Raw genomic sequence first — 6,709 nt, forward strand, 5'->3', positions numbered from 1 at the left:
TTCAAAACCCAGAATATTTCGGACAGAAGTTAAATAGTCATACCGTAACATTCTAAGCCTTATTTGCATATGTGCCAACTGAGCAATATTTCGAGTAACTAGTACCCCCTGTGGCTGTGTTTGCTAGTGACTGAGACATGGCAATTTCATGTTTATTTTGAATAATGTGGCCTTCCTCATAATCATTACACTCACATTATAAGCTACATTGGAGCTATAAGTTTCATTCTGTTAGTACTGGGCTTCCCGAGGCAATTTGGTGAATATTATAAAAAAGGCTGTGTAAAGCCCCAATAGTCTAACTAGTGATGGGAAATCAAGGCTTCCTGAAGCATATGAGGCTTTGGTCAAATTGGGCCAAAAAACGCTTCATTGTCTCAAGGATTTTCACCTCCCTGCTGGTCAGTAATAAATGTCACGTTTAATTTTCATAAAAATATATTTTCCATGATATCCTACAAGACTTCATAGTGCAGTCATTAGACGTGCGCTTTGCAAAGGGAATTAGAATGCAAGGTTCGTATCCCACATTCTCCTTGCCTTTCCAGCTAGCATTTTTCAACTGTTCATCCGTTATTCTTTTTATATTAGTAAGGCAAGAGTGTCAAAAATGGATATTAATTAGAATGGGTTGAAATTTCAAAGCATACCTTGACTGGAGAATTTGGTTCAATCTCCTGATCAACAATAATGTTAAAACATTTGCATCCTTGGTATTATTGAGGCTGCAGAAGAGAACATATTAATATAACATACAAAAATGAATATAATTATTTCATGTGTGCTGGCACATAAAACCTAAACTAAAACTGGATTCAACACTGTGACAGTGATGTCAGATTTTTATCGTATTACCAAATGTACTGTTCTTTATGTGCAATATATGGGAAGCACTTGTAAATAACTTGGTATGGAGGAAGGCCCCGGTGCAGGTCAATGGAGATTGACATCTGCAGTCTGTTTGGAAAAAAGTCTGGGACCAAACAACAATATATAAAAAAATAATAATTGGGACTCAAACCAGACTTTCTAAAACAACTACATATCCATCCACAGTTCCACAAGTTGCGTTATCGGCCAGCTGATGTCTCTACTGAAATCGTAATCATTGCCGACCCTAGCCTCCTAGAGGCCCTAAGCCACATTCTATTTGGCGGTCCCCTCTCCCATAATGGTCTGGGGTTCACTTGCAGTCTGTGGCCCCCTGGCAGTCGGGGGCCCTTTTCAGCCGCTTATGTCACTCATGCCTAGGGCCAGCCATTATTGTAAGACAATTCTAACAAAAGTCTTTGGTATTGTTATTGATAATTAATTATGACATTCACAGGTTTATTTGTGAATTTCATTCGTTTTTGACAATCAGGCTGTATAATTTAGTTTCTTATGTATTAAAGCATCTGATTTTCTATCAGATGTTTGCATGAGATCCGAAGCTTCAAATGTCATCTAACACGTTACATTGTACCTCGGATGCAATCTTTGGCCATTTCGCTTTGAGCAAACTAGGATTCAATTTTAACACAAGTCTTCGGCTTCGCGTATCCCATCACTAAGTTTAACAACATATAAATTCTCCAATTTAAATCCCCAGTAGTCTAACATTATGCAATATCTCCAAGTCAAATCCCCAATAGTCTGACATTATGATAATCATTTCATGTAGGTTTAAAATGGTCAGTTTCACCTGGCCTAATTATCAGATGGACTGCTAAAAAATTATGGTTTTTTGTCTTTCTGTAATATTACTGTAACGCTTTGCATGGAACAGAATTACATTCTCTGCAGTCTCTGCAGTGACAATTTACAGTCTGTCGTGAATTATTTTGGAATTAATTTGCGGATAATTGCATTGTTCTAAGAGGGGACAAATGTATGCAAATCAGGGAACCAAATTAACATCTTCACCCTGTCTGATTTGTTTCCTGACATTGAAAAAGAGCTGTTCATGAAGAGCCATTCAAATTTGAAAATAAGATAATTAATTGGACTGTAGTTTAAGCTAGTGAAATTCAAATTACAGCAGAAGTACTTTGTAAATACATACATTTAACTCCAGCAATCCTCTTACTAGTCACTGTAAATTAAACATATAAAAAATCAATGAATATAACAATGAGGACAATACAGAAGTCATTTATGAAAGCATTGATGTTGCTCAAAGGATAATGTGCTCTAAACATCTTCACCTGTATAGCCACCCCTCAGAGCCTGGCTCCTGTATTTTCTTGTTTTTTCTTGTTTTTGGGGGTTTCAGGCTGGGTATCTGCAAAAGTGCTTTGTGACTCATGCTGTTGTAAAAAGGTCTTAATCAAATAAGTTTAAATGATTGATTGCTGAATAAGGACAAAAAATAAACAACCAAGCTTTACTTGGATTTTAATATCTCCAGACTGTAGATGTAGTTTCTCTTGGAATAACAGGTTTTACAACAAGCACAAATTAACAATCAATTTAGTCTATCATACAGGCAAGACACAGAACACACCGCTGTTCGTTTTTCCTGCAAACATTAGATGAGGAGTTAATGCAAGACTAATCTGCCCTCTGTCAAACTCTGGTTAATGACTCCTGATTGGAGTTTAAAAAATGTGCTGTCTGTCAAATCCTCTTTGATGGGTGGTTAAAAAGAAACTTGTTTTGCCCAGATGAAACTTCATCCTGCTTCATCTGCACAAAGGCAGACATTACAGAATGTTTAGCAAGTAAATATTCTCTAACGGTCAGAGGGATATAAAACAGACCCAACGGCACAAGTGTAATTACACAGTGAGGAAGACGGCGATTGTAATGTTATTGTCCCAGTTGTTCATTTCACTCATGCTCCCTTCAGGTCATAGCAGCTAATAATGGGTTAAAATCCCTATTTTCTGCTCTTTCTGTGTTTCCTGTTTTACTGAAAAAACTGTTAAAGGGGCCATATACAGCTCTGGAAAAAATTAAGAGACCACTGCAAAATAATCATTTCTTCTGGTTTTACTATTCATAGGTAGGTGTTTTAGTCAAATCAACAGTTTTGTTTTATTCTATAAACTACTGACAACATTACTCCCAAATTCCAAATAAAAATATTGTCATTTAGAGTATTTATTTTCATAAAATAACAAATGGTCAAAATAACCAAATAAATTGGTTTTCTGACCTCAAATAATGCAAAGAAAACCAATTCATATACATTTTTCTACAACAAAACACTAATGTTGTAACTTAGGAAGAGTTCAGAAATCTATATTTGGTGGAATAATCCTTATTTTTTATCACAGCTTCCATGCATCTTGGCATGCTCTCCGCCAGCCTGCCACAATGCTGTTGGGTGACTATACGCCACTCCTGGCACATAAATTCAAGTAGCTTGGCTTTGTTTGATGGCTTGTGACCATCCATCTTCCTCTTGATCAAATACCAGTGGTTTTCAATGGGGTTCAGGTCTGGAGATTGGGGGGTCTTGATCTGGTGGTCCTCCATACACACCTTGATTGACCTGGCTGTGTGGCATGGAGCATTGCCCTGCTGGAAAAAAAAATCTCAGAGTTGGGGAACATTGTCAGAGCAGAAGGAAGCAGGTCTTCTTCCAGGATAACCTTGTACTTGGCTTGATTAATGTAACCTTCACAAAGTCAAATCTGCCTGATTCCAGCCTTGCTGAATCATCTCCAGATAATCACTGATCCTCCACCAAATTTCACAGGGGGTGCAAGACACTGTGGCTTATAGGCCTCTCCAGGTCTCCGTCTAACCATTAGACGACCAGGTGTTGGGCAAAGCTGAAAATGTGACTCGTCAGAGAAGATGACCTAACTCCATTCCTATACGGTCCATTCCTTATGGACTTTTGCAAACTTCAGCCTGGCTCTTCTTTGCATCTCATTGATGACTTTTTTCTAGCTTTGCACGACTTCAGCCCTGCCCCTAGGAGCCTGTTTCTAACCGTCCTCGCCGTGCACTTCACCCCAGCTGCTGTTTGCCATTATTTTTGTAGGTCACTTGATGTTATCCTACGGTTGTTGAGTGATATTTGAATGAGTTGATGCTCATCTCGGTCATCTCATTTTCGCCCTCTGCCAGTCTGTAGCTTTGTTGTCCCCAATGTCTGTTGCTTGACCTTGTTCTTATAAACTGCCATCTTTGAAATTTTCAGGATGGAAGCAACCTGACACTCATTGTATCCCTCTGCCAGTAAAGCCAGAATTGAACCCTTCTTTTCCTCACTCAAAGCTTTTCTTTTTAACTCTTTTGTCATGCTGAATAGTTTTTTTTTCTCCAAATTACCTTTTAGGTACTACTTGCACTCTTTTTGCCATCCAGCTGGTCCTATTGCAAGAGGATTGTGATGACCACAGCAGTGATTTTTTTAACTTTTCCTCATTAAATTAGATTTGGTTCAGTTTATCACCTAATCAGTACCTAATTAAGTAAAATTAGGTGTGCCTGTGTTGGAATTTAACAGACACAGGAAGGAAATGGCTGCCATACATGTAGATATGCTGATTTAAGAAACATTTGGTCTCTCAATATTTTCCAGAGCTGTATTTGTTTTTTACCGAACCAGCATAACTTACCAGATCTCATTGTGTAGGACAAAATTTAGCTCTGAGCTTAGCCTGTCTCAATAGCTAGGCTGTTCTCATTGAGTCTGTACATGGTCAGCATGTTGTCTATAAGCCAGGCTGAACATGTGTATAATATGTTCTCCCTGACTCCCTGAGTTGGTGAACAGATGATCTTCGCATGTATGGTTCCAATTGTGGAGCATGGAGGAGAAGGTGTGATGGTGTGGGGTTGCTTTGTTAGTGACACTGTCTAGGATGTGTTTAGTAAGCAAGGCACACTCAACCAGAATGGCTACCACAGCATTCTTTAACGATACACAATCCGATATGGTTTGCTCTCAATGTTTTTGAACAGGACAATGGTCCAAAACCCACCTCCAGCATGTGCAACGCAAACTTTGACTGAAAATAAGAGTGATAGTGCTGCATCAGATGACACAATCATGCAGTTTAAGGTTCCGTCTCTGGCTGTTCGGGTATACAGGACCATAAGCAATTGGCATTTGAGGGCATTTTTTAAAAATTGTAATTATGACATTTTGTTGCTGATTTTGTCCTGTTATTAAACAGAAGGAATTAATTATTCCTTCTGTTTAATAACAGAAGAGGGCTAATTCTACTTTGCATGTGTCATTTGGATTTTTGCCTATATGCTCTGATGCTCTTACAGAATTCTGCTGTCAGGGTAGTAATTGTGTTGGTCCAACTTGTCGAATTATTTTTAAGGGGAACCCACGCTTCACTGATATTGTTCAATTGGTTTTAATACACATTTTAATATTTTGAGTCTCTCGTGACATTTCTAATATTTTATCTTTCAGATTATTCAAGGACCAAGTTCCATTTGGAAAAAAAGATATTTGTTCCAAATAATGTGATTTTGTGTTTTGTATATTTGTGCGGCCCAGTGGAGGTTTGTTCTGGAATATAGTGTTTGCCTATCTAAAAATGTCAGTGCCCAGGTCTGTGGCAAATTATCTTTCTGCCTTTTTCTGACATTCTTACACCTCCTTTCTCCAGCCGTCTCCCTGGCTCCAAAGACATCACCCCCTGGTATCAGTTTATATGATAGGCCAACATATCCCTCCAGCTGGGAAGGACAACAACGCAACAGCGCACAGCAACAACTGATCTTTGACTTCCTGATGGGCAACATCACCTCCACCACACTAATCCTCTACACGAGGGCCCCACAACGGTGCTCAGTCAACACCTTAACCCCCCCCCCCCCTGTAATTATGCAGATTTTGCAGAAGAAGAAAAGCATTCTTTATCTTACTTCCAGGGCTATATATTCTGATAGTCTCCATACCTTGAGTAAATATCATTGTCGTATATCACACATATACGGTTGTTTTGAACAACCTTGTTCACAGTGGCTAGTTTTTGGTCCTTAGAAAACATACATGGTCTAGCACCCTCAGCTGGTGTCTCTGAATTCTACAAAAACAGAAAAAAGTGTACTTTACTGAAAAGTCCATGTCACTTTCCTGTACCGTCCTATCCATGCAAATGGATACAGATTCAGAGTACAGAAAACAGAGTGAGCACCGTAGTCAAATACATTTAAAGTGAGTAACCTATTTTTATTTTAGTCCAAACAATTTAAGTAACAGTAAAGGTTTGATTGATCCCTAAGCCCAGCTTCCCTCATTGCCTTACCAAGAACATAGTGTCACAAACGTCATTAGAGATTATTGTACTTATTCCGCTCCCTTGTCTACCTCATTGTTTTATGTAGACATGGTCCAAAAAGCAATTTTATTCATTATTGAAAACAATTATGTGATAACAAATAAAAACGATTTTAACATTTATGTCACACCTATAACATTAATATAACACCTAAATATGTATAATATGTTTAATACCTGTAATATGTATAATATGCGAAATATGTGTATATGTAATATTACCTAAAAATGTATAATATGTATGTGTAATATGTATAATATGTGCAATATGTATAATATGTGTAATATAAATATGTGTACTATGTTTAATACATGTAATATGTACAATGTGTGATTTGTATAATATGTGGCAGGGCCTTTCCCCATTTGGCTCAGCCCGAAGAAGCGACGTGGGGCCACCTTCCCGTGGGCTCACCACCCACAGCAGGGACCATAAGGGGCCGGTGTGGAGAGGATCGGGCGGCAGTC

Source organism: Esox lucius, chromosome 7 (genome assembly GCF_011004845.1).
Source record: "Esox lucius isolate fEsoLuc1 chromosome 7, fEsoLuc1.pri, whole genome shotgun sequence".
Lineage (NCBI taxonomy): Eukaryota > Metazoa > Chordata > Actinopteri > Esociformes > Esocidae > Esox > Esox lucius.